General features: G+C 45.9%; 1 pseudogene; it reads right to left on the minus strand.

The window, feature by feature from the left end:
- Positions 1–17,820: 17,820 nt before the first annotated feature.
- On the minus strand, positions 17,821–18,397 carry LOC116526956 (annotated as a pseudogene).
- Positions 18,398–19,891: the final 1,494 nt, after the last annotated feature.

Raw genomic sequence — 19,891 nt, forward strand, 5'->3', positions numbered from 1 at the left:
GGGAAATGTTGGTGGACACATAGCATTGTCTAAAAGCCATAACACTGAATGCAAAACCAGGTGCTTATGTGGGGTTTTAGTGAGTCTGTGGCTTTTTATCAGAATCTCAAAGAGGGGTTGGTATCTGACTGTCAAGAGCTGCCATCCAAGAGCACCAATAAAGGAGACACAAAAAGCCAGCTGTTGACTGAGCTGAGGGTTTCCTGGCTTCTGGTCCCTGGGATGGGCAGTCCCCCGGCACCCCTTGCTCTGATGCCACCCTCACCACAGTCTCTGATTAAAATCGAGCTTCCTGTAAGGCAGGACTGCGGGGGAACCTGCACAGATCTGCCCCTACTGATGACTCTCCTCTTGGCCCACCTGCTTCTCACTGGAAACGAATAAACATTCTGGGCAGACCGTGGTGGCTCACGCCTGTAATCCCAGCACTTTGGGGGACCAAGGTGGGTGGATCACCTGAGGTCAGGAGCTCAAGACCAGCCTGATCAACATGGAGAAACCCTGTCTCTACTGAAAAAAAATTAGCCAGGCATGGTGGCACATGCCTGTAATCTCAACTACTCAGGAGGCTGAGGCAGGAGAATCGCTTGAACCTGGGAGGTGGAGGTTGCAGTGAGCCAAGATGGCGCCATTGCACTCCAGCCTGGGCAATAAGAGCAAAATTCCATCTGAAAAAAAAGAAAGAAAGAAAAGAAAGGAAAGAAAGAAAGAGAGAGAGAGAAAGAGAGAGAGAGAAAGAAAGAAAGAAAGAAAGAAAGAAAGAAAGAAAGAAAGAAAGAAAGAAAGAAAGAAAGAAAGAAAGAAAGAAAGAAAGAAAGGAAGGAAGGAAGGAAGGAAGGAAGGAAGGAAGGAAGGAAGGAAGGAGGGAAGGAAGGAAGGAAGGAAGGAAGGAAGGAAAAAGGAAAGAAAGAAAGAGTGAAAGAAAAAAGAACATTCTGATAGCTATTCTGGGGATGGAGAACTTGATTAACTCAAGTTTATAGGAGATGCCTTCCCTCTTGGTGTGTGGACAAACTCGTTTCTGATGGCCAGTTCCTTGTCATCAAACTACAGAAAACATGTGTCCCACCCAGCATTGTGTCCATGGGTCTACGCTACACAAGTCTGCCCTTGCCTACCCCAGTAATCCTGTCTAGAAAGCCACTCACCACATCCCTGGAAAGGGAAGCCTCATGGACTACCTCACGTCATCCCCCTGGCCAGAGCCGACTGGACCAGAGGTAGACACCAGACCCCAAAAGAGTTCATCTGCATGCTTGGCTAAGCCAACTGGATTTTCAAATCGGGAGATGAGAGCCAAGTCAGCTGGTTGTGGGGTGAAGAGTCAAAGTCAAGTTAATGGTGCATTACCAAGAGGGTCCTTGACCACTTGATGCAAAATAGCCTGGAGCAAATAAAAGCCATAACTCACACTGCCTGGGACAGCTATTATGAAAAAGCAGACAATAATATGTGTTGAGAGGATGTGGAGAAATTGGAACCCTAGGTGCTTTGCTGCTGAGAATGTAAAATGGTGCAGTCACTGTGGAAACCCATGCGGAAAATAGTTTCTACAAAACAGTTCCTGAAAATTTTGAATATTGAATTACCTTCAGACTCAGCAATTCTGCTCCTACATACGTATCCAAGAGAATGGAAAACAGGGACTGGAACAGATATTTGTATGTCAGTTTTCTTTCTTTCTTTTTTTTGAGATGGAGTTTCACTCTTGATGCCCAGGCTGGAGTGCAGTGGCGCCATCTTGGCTCACAGCAACCTCTGCCTCCTGGGTTCAAGCGATTCTCCTGCCTCAGCCTCCCAAGTAGCTGGGATTACAGGCATGTGCCACCACGCCTGGCTAATTTTTTCTATTTTTAGTAGAGATGGGGTTTCTCCATGTTGGTCAGGCTAGTCTCTAACTCCCAACCTCAAGTGATCTGCCCGCCTCAGCCTCCCAAAGTGCTGGGATTACAGGCATATGCCACCACGCCTGGCCTGTATGTCAATTTTCATAGCAGCATTATTCATAATAGCCAAAAGGTAGAAACAACCCAACCTCTGCCTCCTGGATTTAAGTGATTCTCTTGCCTCAGCCTCCCGAGTAGCTGGGATTATAGGCGTGTGCCACCATCCCCTGCTAATTTTTGTACTTTTAGTAGAGACGGTATTTCACCATGTGGGCCAGACTGGTCTCGAACTCCTGACCTTGTGACCCACCCACCTCAGGCCTCCCAAAGTGCTAGGATTATAGGCATGAGCCGCCGTGCCTGGACGAATTTCCTTTCTTTAAGGCTCAGTAATATTTCTTTGTGTGTGTACACCACATTTTGTTTACCCATTCATCTGTTTCCTCCCTCTGTCTCCCCAGGGTCAGCTGGATTCTATTAAGAACAGCCATGTTGGCATTGACCTTCCTCGAATCTCCGTTTCTTTACGTTGCTGTTGTGGGCTGAATTGTGTCCCCTAAAAGATATGTTGATGTCCTAACCCCTGGTGTTTGTGACTGTGAACTTATTTGAAATAGAGCCTTTGCAGGTTGCAGTGAGCTGAGATTGCGCCACTGCATTCCAGCCTGGGAGACTGAGCAAGACTCCGTCTCCGGGGGTGGGGGAAAGAAAAAAAAGGAAAGAAATTCGGACACATGCTACAACATGATGAATCTTGAAAACATGAAGTTCAGTGAAATAATCCAGTCACAAATGGACAAATATTGTGCGATTCCACTTATAGGAAGTACCTGGAGTAGTCAGAGCCCTGACATGGCTGAGATGCTGATTTAACCAATCCTGAGCCTTTATTGTCCTGTTTATACAATTTCTGCTTGGATATTCTATGACCAGAAAGTGTGATCACAGTGGAGGCCTTGGGGAAGATCTGGGTGTTGAATCTCAGAGCAGAATATTCCCTGAGTAAGTGTCCAAGGTGGGTGACATTTGGCTCCTGCGTCAGGGCTGTCCTCTTTCACCATCTGTCAGATGTCCCTTCCCTCAGGGCCCTGACGAAAGCTCATCTGCTCATCCTCCCTGCCAGGAATGTCCTTTCCCTCTGTCCCTAACTGGACACTACCTGCAGGAAGGAAATGTACTTGCCTGCCCATGGCTGATTCAGGACCCAGTATGGTGCTGGGAATACAGTGGCTGCCTAACCAACCAACTGCCATTCCCTCTTTCTTCCTTGTTAATGGAACTCAAGTTTTGTTCTGGTTCAGAGAGCTGATTCGGTGCCCTTGCCCTGGGGACGCACCACGATCAGGCTGAGCCATCTCTCTTTGGCAGTAATTACTTAGGGTAAGCATGTGTTTGGGTTCTGGTCAACCAGAACTGACGCAAGTTGGCTGGGGGCCATGTGGTGGGGGGATACTTCCAGGGAATGTTTTCATCTTGGTTAAAGCAGACAGATGAGAAGAAATGCCTCTTTCTCCTTTTGGACATTCCTATGCAAGGCTGAGATGTCGAAACCATGGCAGCCATCCTGCCCCAGGAAGTGGGAGACAGCAGAACTACCGAGAAGGAGCTCAGAGCCCTGACACGGCCGAGATGCTGACTTAACCAATCCTGAGCCCTTGTCGTCCTGTTTATACAATTTCTACTTGGATATTCTGTTATGTGCAGCCCAAATCACCTCAATCAAAGGCAGATGGAAGGAAAGGCAGGCAGAAAGAAAGAAGGAAAAAAGAAAAGAGGGAGGGAGGGGAGGAAGGAAGGTAGTTTGTGCTTTGCATCCTTTTTGCACAGGTTTAATTTCACATCCTCCAAGGAGGCCTCCCAGTTTCCCCCAACATGGGACCCAATCCCTGTCCTCTTGCCATTGTCCTATCTATCCTTTGTGACAGCTCTTAGCATTGCCAGACTTTGGCTTGGGTGTCCGTTTGGCCTGGAGGCTACAACTCGAGCCTTTCCTATGCCCCCTCCTGGGTGCACACACATTTGGTTCCGGCCAGTGTCCTCCTGCCACATAGCAGCCTGCTGGGCAGGAGCCTGGGGGCCTGGGAGCCTCTTGGGAGAACCTGCTTCCTAAGGGACAAAGGAGTCAGACTGACCAATTCCACTCTCTGACAAAACCCCAGTTATCAGAAGAGAGGAAAGGTTTTGAGATGGAGTTTCACTCTTGTTGCCCAGGCTGGAGTGCAATGGCGTGATCTCAACTCGCTGCAACCCCTGCCTCCCAGGTTCACGTGATTCTCCTGCCTCAGCCTCCCGAGTAGCTGGGATTAAAGCTAGCACCACAGTGCCTGGCTAATTTTTGTGTTTTTTTTAGTAGAGATGGGGCTTTGCCATGGTTTTTTTTTTTGTACTTTAGGTTCTGGGGTACATGTGCAGATCCTGCAGCGTTGTTGCATAAGTGCATACATAGCCAGGTGGTTTGCTGCCTCCATTCCCCCTTCATCTATATCCAGCATTTCTCCCCACGTTATCCCTGCCCACCCTCCCCACCCCCCCCCCCCCCCCACCCCCTGCTGTCCCAACTGATCCTAGTGTGTGATGCTCCACTCCCTGAATCCACGTGTTCTCATTGTTCAACACCTGCCTATGAGAGAGAACATGCGGTGTTTGGTTTTCTGTTCTTGTGTCAGTTTGCTGAGAATGATGGTTTCCAGATTCATCCAAGTCCTTACAAAGGACACGATCTCATCATTTCTTATGGCTGCGTAGTATTCCATGGTGTATATGTGCCACACTTTCTTTGTCCGGGGCTTTGCCATGTTGACCAGCTGGTCTCAAACTCCTGACCTCAGGTGCTCTGCCACTTCGGCTTCCCAAAGTGCTGGGATTACAAGTGTGAGCCAGCGTGCCCAGCCCAGGAGCTGAGCTTCTTATGGCATTTGTCATCTATCAGCCCAGCCCAGCCCAGCCCTGCCCAGCCCTGCCCCTTCAAGTAGAGCCTGGCTTCCAGGAAAGGAGAGAGCAAAGAGCTGTTCCACTAACAACTTCAAGGGCACCCTTTTGAAGTTCAAGTTGTTTGACTCTGGCACATTGACTCCATTTTTTAAGTCCACACTGGTATAACCGGAAGAAGTAATGGTTCCATTCATTTATTCATTTCTATTATTTTTATTCAATTATAAAAATACATACTTGTCAACATGCCGGGCACTAATCTAGGCACCGGAGATACAGCAATAAACCAGATAACGTGCTTGGCGTCAGGGAGCTTCCCTCCTACTGGATGCTGTTCATGAAGGCAGGTTGTTTCTCACTGAACCCTGGGGCAGAACTTGCATCTAATGATATCTTTTTTTTTTTTTTTTTTGAGACGGAGTTTCGCTCTTGTTACCCAGGCTGGAGTGCAATGGCGCGATCTCGGCTCACCGCAACCTCCGCCTCCCGGGTTCAGGCAATTCTCCTGCCTCAGCCTCCTGAGTAGCTGGGATTACAGGCACGCGCCACCATGCCCAGCTAATTTTTTGTATTTTTAGTAGAGACGGGGTTTCACCATGTTGACCAGGATGGTCTCGATCTCTTGACCTCGTGATCCACCCGCCTCGGCCTCCCAAAGTGCTGGGATTACAGGCGTGAGCCACCACGCCCGGCCACATCTAATGATATCTTGGGCTCTCACCACGCACTTGATGGGGCTTTGTCCACAGTGGGGGCTCAAAATATTTTCTGAATTCAAGTAGTCCCGATCTATTAACCCCATTCAGGACAGTAAAAGCTTCATGTAAGATCACTCAATGCAGCACTTTCGTATTTTATTCAAAAGCCAGAAATATCTGAGGACAAAGGAAGAACTAAAAATAACTTGCAGGCTTTCTTAAAGCTGGTAAGAGAAGATATGACCTTGGGGAATGTATTTATTGCTTTTGTGTTAATTAGTTAAATTCTGATTGCAAAAATAAGTGTATCAGGCATTTTTATGTTACAAAGAAGAGAGACCTGGATGCGAACTGACCTGTAAGAAAGGGAGTTTTCTCGTGAGATCAGGAGTTTGAGGTCAGCCTGGGCAACAATAGTGAGACTCTGTCTGGAAGAGGAAAGGCGGGGGCAGCATTTTTTGGTTCATGTAATTGAAAAACCTGGAAGTCGATCAAGTAGTTGCTGGCAAAGTTTATCCATAGGTGCAAATCATGTCACCAAGATCTGGCTCTTCCCTGTGCTCTGCCTCCGCTGTCTGGCGCCTCCAGGTCTTCCCCTATTGCAGTTAAAGGGCTATAGCTGTTCCAGATGTCACAGTTTCATCTATGTTGTCCAAGCGGACAGTGGGGCTTCTCTGGTAGCCCTAGTGCTCGTCTTGCTCCGTTGCCCAGGCTGGAGTGCAATGGCGTAGAAATCTCGGCTCACTGCAACCTCTGTCTCCTGGGTTCAAGTGATTCTCCTGCCTCAGCCTTCCAAGTAGCTGAGATTATAGGCACACACCATCATGCCTGGCTTATTTTTTGTATTTTTAGTAGAGACGGAGTTTCACCATGTTGACCAGGCTGGTCTCAAACTCCTGACCTCAGGTGATCCACCTACCTTGGCCTCCCAAAGTGCTGGGATTACAAGCGTGAGCCACCGCGCCTGGCAGGAAGCCTCTCTTTTCTGAAGCAACAGTAAACTTCTTCCTTGACTCAAATGAGGTTATTTACTCATTCCCAAACCAATCACTGTGCCAGGGCAACAGGACACACTGATTAACTAACACCGGACATCTCTGCCATCTACAGGGACTAACCCTGTAGATGTCCGGTGTTAGTTAATCAGGAGGGAGGGACAGTGCCCTCAACACAAGGTCCCAGCACTGACGTAGAAGGAAGGGCGTGGATACTGAAGGAAACACTAATAACCATCTACTGCAGTCATTGTAAGAAATTCACATATGAAAGTGGGTGGCTGACAAAGGAAAGTCCCCTGCAATTCTAAATTCAAGGACAGCCTCTGGTGACTTTTTCTGTATTATCTTCCTGGCTTTTTCCTGTGCATATTTCATCCTATAGGTTACATATGTGTACATTTATACGTGCATCAGACACAATGGCCCCCTAAAGATGACGCCTTCCAATCCCCAGGATTTCTGACTATGATGAACTATCACTGCTGTGATTCGGTTAGATTTTATGTCTGAGTTGATGTTACAGGGATGATCCAGTTGGGTCTAATAATCACATGAGCCCCAAAACCACAAAATTTCTCCCAACCGGTAGCAGAAGAGAAAATCAGAGATTGAAATGTGCCGCACCATTGCTGAACTTGAAGATGGAGTGGGCCAGGAACCAAGAAATTCAGGCAGCCATCAGAAGCCAAGACGCCAGCTGACAGCCAGCAAGGAAACAGTGACCCCAGTCCTATGGCGATATGGGACGGATTCTGCCAGCAACCTGAATGACATTGGAAGTGGCTGCTTCCCGGGCTTCAGAGAAGAGACCAAGTCGGCCCACGCTTTGATTTTGGCTTTGTGGTCCACCACAACTTCTGACCTACAGAACTATCAGATAATAATTGGGTGCTGTTTTAAGTCACTAAGTTTTTGGTGATCTCTTATGTAGCAATAGAAAACTAATAAAATACATAACCATTATTTTACTAAGAAGGGATTACGCTATGTCTAATGCAACTTACTTTTTCTTCACTTAGTTAATCTTGAATACTTTTTTTTTTTGAGACAGCGTCTTACTCTGTCATCAGGCTAAAGTGCAGTAGCACAATCTTGGCTTATTGCAACCTCTGCCTCCCGGGCCCAGGGGAATCCTTCTGCTTCAGCCTCCTGAGTAGCTGGGACTACAGGTGCACATCACTGCTTCTGGTTAATTTTTGTATTTTTTTTTTTTTTTGGCAGAGATGGGGTTTCACCATGTGGCTCAGGCTGGTCTTGAACTCCTGAGCTTAGGTGATTTGCCCACCTCGGTCTCCCAAAGTGCTGGGATTACAGGTGTGAGCCACTGTGCCCGGCCTCATCGTGAATACTTCCTAAGATAGAACATATAGCTTTAACTCCTTTTTATGCCTGCATAATGTTTCATTTTCTGAGCTGTACCCTAATCTACTTAATTATTCCTCTATTGATGGATTATTTTTAAGTGTTCAGTAGGAGGAACAATGCCTCAAAAAAAACCATTCATAGATATGTTTGTGAACTTCTGTGAGTATTTTTAGGTAGGCTCAATCCAAGAGTTACTGAAAGGGTCAGTATACTTAAATTTTAACGCACACTGCCAATAGGTCTTCCAAGAGATCATGCTGACTTCATCTCCTCTGAGCAGTGTAGAGGAGCGTGCCTTTCTCCTGACTGGAATTGTGAGTTTTTTCCTTTTTTCAATTGTGGTAAAATACAAATAATATAAAATTCAAATTCTAGGTCAGGCACGGCGGTTCACGCCTGTAATCGTGGCACTTTGGGAGGCCAAGGTGGGTGGATCACCTGAGGTCAGGAGTTCAAGATCAGCCTGGCCAACATGGTGAAACCCTGTCTCTACTAAATATACAAAAAGTAGCTGGGTGTGCTGGTGGGCGCCTGTAATCCCAGCTACTCTGGAGGCTGAGGCAGGAGAATCGCTTGAACCTGGGAGACAGAGGTTGCAGTGAGCCGAGATCTTGCCATTGTACACCAGCCTGGGCGACAGAGAGTGAGACTCCATCTCAAAAACAAACAAACAAACAAACAAACAAAAAAACGTTGCATCCTAACCATTCTATTTCCAAGTGTAATTCCGTGGCTTTAGGTACCTTCACATTGATATGCAACCATCACCACCATTCATCTCCAGAATGCTCTTCCCCTTCCCAAGCAGAAACTCTGCCCAGGAAACGCTAACTCTCCTTCCCCCGCATCCCCTGACAGTGGTTCTACTTCCCATCTCTATGATTTTCACTGTTCTATGTCCCTCTTAGAAGTGGACTCATACAGTATTTGTGTTTTTGTGACTGTTTTATTTCACTTAGTATGAGTGTCTTCTGGGTTCATCCATGTTATGCATCTCTTATAATTTCCTTCCTTTTAAAGGCTGTGTGCGCATACCACATTTTGTTTATGGAATTGTGACTCTTTTAAATGACCCTAAAATTGCACCTGTTGGCTGTAGCTGTGTGTACAGGTTGTAGCTGGAGGACTTTCCTGCCCATTGTTTGTTTCTGCTTCTTTCTGCCTTTCTGGCCCAGCCTCCAACTGCTCTGGTCTAAGGAGATAAGAGGCCACACAGGCCTCTGGTAGGGGCGGGATCTCCTTTCTGCAGGAAGTGCTTCAGGCCCCTCTTCTTGGTCTGTCCCTGCAGTAAGAGCTTCAAGTGGAGTCCCGAGGGAGATGATGAGGGCTGTGCCCTGAACAGGTGCAAAGTGTGGAGGGAAAATGTGGAGTCCGAGGAAGGTGTGGACACCTCCTCAGTTGAGCTGCTTCAGGACGCAGGAGCAGTGATGGTGGCTTCAACAGGAAAAGAGAAGCTGATTCTAACTGGAAGGGTGCCCGCTGCCACTCCTGCAGGAACAAGTGGTTTTCCCAGGAAGGTGGGGTCAGGTCGCTGAATCTGATGGGCTCTGGCTCTATGCCCAAGCGCTGTTCCAGGCATGGGATGGGGGTGACAGAAGGGGCAGCAGCTCTGCTGTCACCACGCCAGCTGTCTGAGAAAACACAACAAAGGCGTTCCTTCAGCCACCAGGAGCCTCTGTCTCCAGGAAATTAAAACGAAAACCCTAAGTCTAGTGGCTCAGGGCCACAGAGCTTCGTCGCCTGCCCAGGCTTAGGGCCATCATGTGTGCCCAGGACTCTGCTCATCAGAGTCACCCCCAGGCGCAGGCTGACTTGCAGCCGAAGTCTGGGACACCATGCGAGGAGAAAAGAGAATTCTGGGGTTTCTCCCTGGCTATTAAATGTTCCAGCTGGGAAGGAACACGCTTAACTTCTGCTCAGGAAGCTACCTGGCAGGAAGCTACCCCACCTTCCCAACCCTCACCCCCAAATACAGGGTGCAATTCTGACCAATACCGGGAGGTGACGCCCGGGAGTCAGGTGGAGATGCACCGCCCTGGGCAGCGGGATCCCCACACCTTGCCCTTCACGGACTTTGCTGCAGCCCAACTTTCTTGGGGTGGCTTTTTCTGCTGAACTAAAGGAGCATCAGAAGGTCCAGTCTCTCGACACCCCAGGGCCCACGCACCTGTTGAAAAAGGTGCTCCTTCATTGCAGGCAGATAAAATAAAAGCCTCCTGCTATTTCTAGCAGCGCCAAGTACCTGGGCTTTACAACATTTAAAGCTGTTTTGTTTTCTTTCTTCTTTCTTTCTTTCTTTCTTTTCTTTTTTTTGAGATGGAGCCTTGCACTGTAGCTCAGGCTGGAGTGCAATGGCATAATCTTGGCTTACTACAACCTCTGCTTCCTGGGTTCAAGCGATTCTTCTGCCTCAGCCTCCTGAGTAGCTGGGATTACAGGCATGAGCTACCACGCTTGCCTAATTTTTGTATTTTTAGTAGAGACGGGGTTTTGCCATGTTGGCCAGGCTGGTCTTGAACTCCTGACCTTAGGTGATCTGCCTGACTCAGCCTACTGAAGTGCTAGGATTACAGGTGTGAGCCACAGTGCCTGGCCAAGCTATTCTATCTTACTCTTTACATTTATTTGTAATTTTTTTTTTGAGCCAGAGTCTCACTTTGTCACCCAGGCTGGAGTACAGTAGCGCCATCTTAGCTCACTGCAACCTCTGCCTCTGAAGTTCAAGTGATTCTCCTGCCTCTGCCTCCCAAGTAGCTGGGATTACAGGTACACATCACCATGCCTAACTAATTTTTGTATTTTTAGTAGACGTGGGGTTTCACCATGTTTGTGGTCAGGTGGCCTCAAACTCCTGACCTCAAGTGATCAGCTGGCCTGAGCCTCCCAAAGTGCTGGGATTACAGGTATTGTCACTGCGCTGGGCCCACTTATTTGTAATTTGATCATTGTCTTCTCTCCCACTGGAAAGTAATTTCCATGAGGGCAGGCCCCATGTTTGTGTTTACTCATCTTTGTGTTCTCAGTGCCTGGCGGAGCACCTGGCACAGAGTAGGATTCAATTAGTATTTGCTGAATCACTGAATGTGACCGAGGGCTGTGCTCTGAGGTCTGGATTGGCTTTGCAGACTGGCTGGGGGCACTATCCTGAAGGCTATGAGAGCAACTGCTGAGAGAGACTCCAGCCAGGCTGGAGCTGCACTGGTAGCAGAGCCCCAGTGTTCTGGCTGGGCAGGGTGTAGGGCAGCTCTGAAAACTGACAGGGAGGTCTGCCCCCAGCCCAGCCCCCAGGGGCTTTTGTCCAAGTCCCACTGACAGGATGTCTGCAAGTAAATGCTGAAGGAGATGCTTCAGCTAAAATCTCCAGGACATGTAGGTTCAAATGGCTTAACAGGCAGGGAAGCCAGGTGGAGAGAGGGCTTCTCATTTCAAGATAGGACCCTGGCTGCCTTGGGGCCTCCAGGGTGCCAGGGGACACAGCCCAGCTCTGCCTCCCTGGCAAAGATGGCCACATCCAGCAGGTCCTGGTGGCAGTGCAGAGAGAACAGCACCCTAGGGACCAATTATCCTGGGAAAGAGGCTGGTGCCTATCCAGATGGTGGGGTTGGGCACTGCCACAGTACCACTGGCCTGATTTGGCTAATCAGTTGCAGACATAATTGAAGGGAGATTTGTTGGGGATGTACAGTACTGCAATGGCCCACAAAGTAAGAGACAGTAAAATAAGGGTAAATGTCACTACTTGAAATTGACGCATAGGTCAGTATGCCTCAGGAAACTTAGGTTAATAATGAAAAAGAAAAAAAAAACAGACAAAAAAATGAAACACCGGAGAAAGACTGGCAGAATGTATATCACCTTGTTGATAATGGTATTTCTTGGTAGAATTACATGTGGTCATTACTCATTGTCTCTGAAAAAAATTAAGCCAAAGAAAAAACTAAGCCAAAAGAAAAAAAAATCTTCCTTTCCCAGTCAAATATACTAGCAAACAAGAAGTTATCAGAAAACAATTCATGTTAGCGTAGATTTTCTCCTGTTTTGGTTGTGAGGAGGAGGGGCTGGTGTGGATCAGCAGGAACCCCAGAAGATGGAGGGTCAGTCTGGGGAATGGAATTCTGGATCTGAGAGCAGGGTGTCCCCTCCTTTCACATCAGATATGAGTCAAACACCAGGACAGGGGCGTGGTAAAGGTCAGGCACCAGGATACCCAGCGACAGAAGCCAGCAGCCAAGTGAGGCTGCAGGGGAGGCCAGAGCATGTGAGTCACTCTGGGATGGAAGCTGATAGGTGGGAGGGTGGGGAAGGCAGGTGGTAAGGCGCGAAGCCAGGTGAGGGTTCAGAGTGGGCTTATATGAACCGTGGTTCCAAGGCCTCTGGATCCAAGCTGTCATCAACCGTGAAAGTCAGACATGGAAGTTGCCAGTGACTTTGGAGCTTCCCCAAAAAAGGGACCCATGTAGGGGAGGTGCTGGGGTAGGAGAGTTTTGAGAAGTTATGTGGTAGAGGGCCTGTGCATGAGGGAGAAAGGGTGATGTAAAGGGTTAGTTTCTGAGAGCAGAGGTCTGGTGAAGACTGAGCCTCTCTTGCAGCCTAGGAACTTGAGAGATGAGTTATGGACAGTTCAGATGAGCTCTGCTGACCTCCCTGGGAAACTACTAACATTTCCTTTGTGTCATAGTCTGAAGCCACATACAAATGGTGGTGGCCATGTCAGAAGTGGTTTTTTTGTTTTTTGAGACAGGGTCTGGTTATGTCGGCCGGGGAGTGCAGTGGTGCCATCTTGGCTCACTGCAATCTCTGCCTCCCTGGTTCAGGTGATTCTTCTGCCTCAGCCTCATGAATAGCTGGGATTACATGTATGTGCCACCACGCCAGGCTAATTTTTGTATTTTTAGTAGAGACAATGTTTCATTATGTTGGTCAGGCTGTACTCGAACTCCTCACCTTGTGATCCAACCGCTTCAGCTTCTCAAAGTCCTGGGATTACAGGTGTGAGCCACCACGTCTGGCGTAGGAGAGTTTTTTTTTTTGGTAGAGATGGAGGTCTTGCTATGTTGTCCAGGCTGGTCTTGAACTCCTGGCCTCAAGTGATTCTCCTGCCCTGGTCTCCCAAAGTGCTGGGATTACAGATGTGAGCTGTTGTGCCCAGCCTCATTTCTTTTGAGTACATACTTAGAAGAGGGATTGCTAGATCATATGGTAATTATACTTTTAATTTGTTGAGGAACCTTTATACTGTTGTCCATATGGCTATATATATTTCCACTAATACTTCACTATGTATATGTTTGCCAAAATATCATGTTGTATGCCTGAAATATATTCAATTTTTACTTTAATAAGTCAATCCTCACACTTTGATCTATTTTTAGTTTGCCATAGTGCTGCATTCAGGAGCTTCTGTTCAAGACATAAAGCCTGGCTGGCCTGTCATTTCTTAATAATCCAGCAAGCTTCCATGGTGAGTAGGGTGCCTGGGCCCAGAATGGGCCCTTAGAGTCAGCTGATACATGAACTGTCTTTGTAACATCCATTTTAAAGGGCATCCAGGCCAGGCACGGTGGCTCATGCCTGTAATCCCAGCACTTTGGGAGGCTGAGGCGGGCAGATCACTTGAAGTCAAGAGTTCAAGACCAGCCTGGCCAACATGGTGAAACCCCATCTCTACTAAAAATACAAAAATTAGCTGGGTGTGGTGGCACATGCCTGTAATTCCATTGCTCAGGAGGCTGAGGGAGGAGATTTGCTTGAACTAGGGAGGTGGAGGTTGCAGTGAGCTGAGATCACTGCACTTCACCCTGGGTGACAGAGCGAGAATCTGTCTCAAAAAAAAAAAAAAAAAAAGATTAAATAAATAAAATGAAGGGCAACCAGGAAGGTGTATCCAAAATGATGAACAAAAGCTATGGCCTGTAGGGGCTGTTTCCATTCATCCATCCCTTCACTCATCATCATCTAGATTTTCTTTCCTGTTTCTTCCTTGCAGACTGACTTCATCTATCTGTCCATTCAGTTATTCATCCATCCACTTATTAATCCATCTATTCAAAGGGGCACAAGGACACTTTTAGGGCCGTTGGATGTGTTCATTGTCTTGACTGCTATGATGGCTTTATGGGTGTGTACTTGTGTCAGAACTGGTAAAGTGGTACCGTTTAAATATGTGCATGTGAGTGTACCTTAATTATATCTCAATAAAGTTGGAAACAAGGAAGGTGAATAACAGTATGTCAAGACTGATAACCATGGACAAGACAATGGAATAGCCATACATTGGAATACTGCTTAGCAGTATAAAGGGCCAAATTGCTCAAAGATGTGACAACATGAACCATCTCACACATGCATGCTGATCAAAAGAACTCAGATGTGACAATCATTCTGTATGGTTCCATTTATATGCACTTCAAAAACAGAGAAAACAGGCCAGGCACGGTGGCTCACACCTGTAATCCCAGCACTTTGGTAGGCCGAGGCGGGTGGATCACCTGAAGTCAGGAGTTCAAGACCAGCCTGACCAACATGGTGAAACTCCAACTATACTAAAAATACAAAAATTAGGTGGGCCTGGTGGTGGGCACCTGTAATCCCAGTTACTCCGGAGTCTTGAGGCAAGAGAATTGCTTGAACCTGCGGTGGAGGTTGCAATGAGCTGAGATTGAGCCATTGTACTCCAGCCTGGGCAACAAGAGAAAAACTCCAGCTTAAACAAACAAACAAACGAGAGAAAACAGAGCTATAGTGTTTAAGAGTATGTGCTCAGGTGGTAAAACTATAAAGAAAAGCAAGAACACAACTATCATGAAGTCCTCCCTAGGGGAGGAGGACGGGGTGGTCTCTGGGAGGGACGATGATGGGACTTACGGGCAGCTGGCAGAGTTCTTGACCTGGGTGGTTAACATGGAAGTGTGCTTGATAATAAACTGTTGAGCTGTACATTTTGTTTTGTGCATGTTTCTTTTCTTTTCTTTTTTTTTTTTTTTGAGATAAAGTCTTGCTCTGTCATCCAGGCTGGAGTGCAGTGGTGCTATCTCAGCTCACTGCAACCTCCATCTCCCAGGTTCAAGAGATTCTCCTACCTCAGCCTCCTGAGTAGCTGGGACTACAGGTGTGCGCCACCATGCCTGGCTAATTTTTGTATTTTTAGTAAAGACAGGGTTTCACCATGTTGGCCAGGCTGGTTTCGAACTCCTGACATCGTGATCTGTCCATCTTGGCCTCCCAAAGTGCTGGGATTACAGGTGTGAGCCACCACGCCCGGCCTTGTGCACGTTTCTGAATATGTTTTACATTGTGCAGTTTAAAATGGAGCAACATACATACACATGCTTGTATGGAAAGATACAAAAAAAGAAAGTTTTAACAGTGTTTCCTCTGAGGAGAGAGGCTATGAACTAGTGGGGGCTTATTTTCTTTTTCCTCACGTTTTTCATAAGTACATAAAAATGTCAAAAATACATGAAATATTTCCTTACACTGTTGGTAAATATAATCCACAAATTTTCATCATAAATGCATGGATGAGAAAGCAAAGAAGGGGCTCTCTAGCTGCAGGTGCTGAAGGACTGGGAATCCAAGCAGAAGACAGAGGAGGTAATGGCTTGTGTGTCTACGTGAGTGAGAGAGAGCGTGTGTGTGTCTATGTGAGAGAGTGTGTATATGTGTATCTATGTGAGTGTGTGAGTGTGTTTATATGTGTGTGTGCCTATGGAGTGTGTGTCTATGTATGTGTGTGTCTATGTGTGTGTGGGTGTGTACCTATGTATGTGTGTGCGTGTTTGTGAGTGTGTGTGTGTGTGTGTGTGTAGTGGAATGGGGGACAGGAAGATGAGGCAGAGGAGGTTTCAGAGAGACTGGAAACCTGAGAAGGATTTACCTCACCATCACTGGCTTCGAAGGGATGGACAGGGCCATGAGCCAGGGGACACCAGCAGCCTTTAGAGCTGAGAATGATCCTTCAATGACAGCCAGCATGGAAGAGGGGACCTCAGTTCTGCAACCACATGGCATTGAGCTCTGCCAACAATGTGGCGTGAGCCTGGACACAGATTCTTCCCAGATCCTCCAGGTTAGGGCCTGGCCAGCCCATGCCTTGTCTTTGGCCTTATGAGAACCAGTTGAGCACACCCAGTCTTCTGACTGACAGAGCTGTCAGATATACACGGGTGTTATTTTAAACATTAGGTTTGTGATAATTGCTATGACAATAATAGAAAATTAATAGAGTCAAGGGCCGTGGAAGTGATTTCTTAGCCTAAGAGAGTCCGGCTGGAAGGAAGGTAAAATGGAGGATCAGAGAGTTGCCCAAGGCTTTTTTCTTTGTGTTGCTTTTCTCACTCATGTTTATATTTTGGGTGGCAAGCTGCTTCTGAGGAGTTGTTTTTGTTTTTCATTTTGATTAAAATGTTCATTTAAGTTTATACCTTAAAGTTGGTAGTAAATTTTATATTTACATAGCAAATTAATATTTATAATATGCAATGTTCCTGAACAGGCATAACAAATGTTCTTGAAGTTGTTTTATTTTATTTTTTGAAATGGAGTTTTGCTCTTGTTGCCCAGGCTGGAGTGCAATGGCGTGATCTCAGATCCCTGAAACCTCTGCCTCCTGGGTTCAAGCAATTCTCCTGCCTCAGCTTCCTGTGGAGCTGCGATTACAGGCATGCGCCACCACACCTGGCTAATTTTGTATTTTAGTAAAGATGGGGTTTCACCATGTTGATCAGGCTGGTCTCGAACTACTGACCTCAAGTGATCGAGGTGCTGGGCTTACAGGTGTGAGCCACTGCACCTGGCCCAAGTTATTCTTTAGATTAAAAAAATTTTTTTGATATGGGGCCTCACTATGTTGTGCAGACTGATCTCAAACTTCAGGGTTTGAGTGATCCTCCCACTTCAGCCTCCCTAAGTGCTGGAATTAAAGGGATGAGTCACCATGACTGGCTGGAGTTACTTTGTTTTTAAAATAAAATACTGTTTAATAAATGATAACATAGCCTCACACGATACATTCTGAAGAGGTGTGAAAGTTAGAGGGGAAAGGGTTTAGACCATTTCTTTCTTTCTTTCTTTTCTTTTTTTTTTTTTTTTGAGATTGGGTCTCATTATGTGGCCCAGGCTGCTCTTAAGCTCCAGGGCTTCCCGAGAAGCTGGGACTACAGGTGCGTGCCATTGCCTCAGGCTTCAGCTCGTTTTTTTTATATATCCCAAGTCATTCTTTTCCTATCATAAAATTATGATTCTTATTGTAGTTGTAAATTTTAATTAATTTTAACATGGCAACATATTAACAGGGTCTTATTGAGCAAATTTTCAATATTATATGTTGTACGTGGAAGGAAGCAGCATTTCCAGTTGACAAATGGATCCACAGATAATTCGACGTCTCCTAAATCAAGCTTGTGATGATTAAGCCAATGAACTGTACTGATGAGAAAACTATTGACAAAGTACAGCCAGGGAATTCATCTCAATGCTGAAATCTATACCTTAAGAAAACAGTAAATTTGGGCACGTGTCATTTTTTTAGAGCTCACAGTATATCTGGAATGGGATGAAAAAGGAAGACGATATAGGATAGTCTCATTCATATAGAATGTTACCCTAGCCAGGCGCGGTGGCTCACGCCTGTAATCCCAGCACTTTGGGAGGCCAAGGTGGGTGGATCACGAGGTCAAGAGATCGAGACCATCCTGGTCAACATGGTGAAACCCCATCTCTACTAAAAATACAAAAAATCAGCTGGGCATGGTGGCGCGTGCCTGTAATCCCAGCTACTCAGGAGGCTGAGGCCGGAGAATTGCCTGAACCCAGGAGGCGGAGGAGGTTGCAGTGAGCCAAGATCGCGCCATTGCACTCCAGCCTGGGTAACAAGAGCGAAACTTCATCTAAAAAAAAAAAAAAAAAAAAAGAAAATTACCCTAAAATCATGTTACAAAGACATTAGAAATCCATAAATAAAATCATCACGAAAAGTGATAGCCACTAACTCTGAATGCTGATGTAGAAAGGACATTAACAAGAATAAACATTCTGTGCCTTCAGGCTTTGGTAAATAGCTGGGTCTCCCAAAACGTAAGCCAGGACTGAAATCTAAACTGAAATTACTGCAAAGAAATAAAAATAATTTTGGCGCTTAAGGGAAGCTTGGTGGTTTTTGAGAAAATCAGGCAATCATCTATACAAACTATCAGGAAAACTGGATAATGCAAAACGCTATTAAGTAAAGGAAATAATTTGAGTAAATAGGCAGATGTGGTAGTTAGTAAATCCAGTGCCTGAAAGTACAGAATTGCTGAAATCGGAGATAATGGAAGTATTTACCAAAAGTGAAAGATGAATGGATGCTGGCGAAATGTAAAAATATTCCATGAAATTTGATAGGTGTATTTTCTTCTCATTTTTAGGGCAAAGCTATTTAATAATATTTTCCCAAGTGCAATCAGACAGTTAACATCTAGGGACTGCTTGTTTGCTGTGACCAGTGCTGAGAAGACCAGTTCTCTAAAGAAAGGGCCATGATTTTTTTAAATTTCAGAAAGTCTGGTGGAATACATACCATAAAGTGCTGCTTCGCTTTATATTCCATCATCTGCTTTCTCCCATGGGTCTTTCTTGGCTGATTGTCTCCGTATTTGATTTCTCTTTTGCTGCCTTTAATTATCTCATTTTGAGTCCCTGGCATTTTATTTTGTTATATCAAAATGTCACTTGAATAAGCTCTGAGTCATTTGTACAAGTTGGAGAGAAAGCAGGTGAGGGATCTGCTTCTGGCTGGGCATCCCTCTGCAGTCTTGTTCCCCGGCAACCCTGCCACCTCCAGTGAGGGGATAGGTCCCCTGCGTCACCTTCCTGGCCACCCAAGAGCACAACAGTCGGGGTCCCAGGTTGGCTGATGCTCAGCTCCCCTGCACTGGAGAATTCTTCCTAAAACTCTATTGAGAGAGAAAAAAGATGACTTGGAAAAAAAATAGAAAGTCATATTATGATCTGCTGGGCATGGTGGCTCGCGCCTGTAATCCCAGCATTTTGGGAGGCCGAGGCCGGAGGATCTCTTGAGGCCAGGAGTTCAAGATCAGCCTGGCCAACATGGTGAAAACCCATCTCTACGAAAAACACAAAAATTAGCCAGGCGTGGTGGTGGGTGCTTGTAATCCCAGCTACTCAGGAAGCTGAGGCAGGTGAATCACTTGAACCCGGGAGGTGGAAGCTGCAGTGAGCCGAGATTGCACTACCCACACCACTGCACTCTAGCCTGGGCGACACAGCCAGACCTGCCAAAAAAACCCAAAAGTTATATTATGATCATGGCTGAAAGAGTGACTAAAAAGAAGTGAATTTTTTCCATAGTAATTTTTAGTTATAACAAAATTTAAAGTGAAAATTACAATCTGATATCTTATTGGTCAAAATAATTTCTAAAATATATTTAGCATGTAGTATATATTTAATATTTACTATGTAAGTATTATACCTTGTATATGCTTTTAGCATATAAAGTATTATAGTATATACAATATTACCCAAAGTACAATTTAAAAGTAAAGTAATTTCAAAGGAAAATATGAAAAAGAAAACTGCAGGATTAAATAATGTGGTGTTAATAGAACACTAGATATTCAGGTCAGTTAGATAGAATTGTACCCGATGTGGTGGCACATGCCTGTAATCCCAGCTACTCAGGAGGCTGAGGCAGGAGAACCACTTGAACCCAGGAGGCAGAGGTTGCAGTGAGCTGAGATCATGCCATTGCACTCCAGCCTGGGCAACAAGAGCTGCCCATCTGAAAAAAAAAAAAGATTTTTCTGAAAAATAAAAAATTGAGATATAATTTACATATAGTGAAATGCTTATATCTTAAGTGTCCAGTTTGAGGAGTTTTGATAGATGCATACACTCATGCAATTCACAAGCTAATTAAGATACAGAACATTTTCACTACCTAAGAAAATCCCCCTTGTGCAATCCCAATAATCCTCACATCCTCCTCCTACCTCCTACCATTTCTCTGATG

Source organism: Sapajus apella, unplaced genomic scaffold, assembly GCF_009761245.1.
Source record: "Sapajus apella isolate SASKATOON/1434 unplaced genomic scaffold, GSC_monkey_1.0 scaffold52, whole genome shotgun sequence".
Taxonomy (NCBI): domain Eukaryota; kingdom Metazoa; phylum Chordata; class Mammalia; order Primates; family Cebidae; genus Sapajus; species Sapajus apella.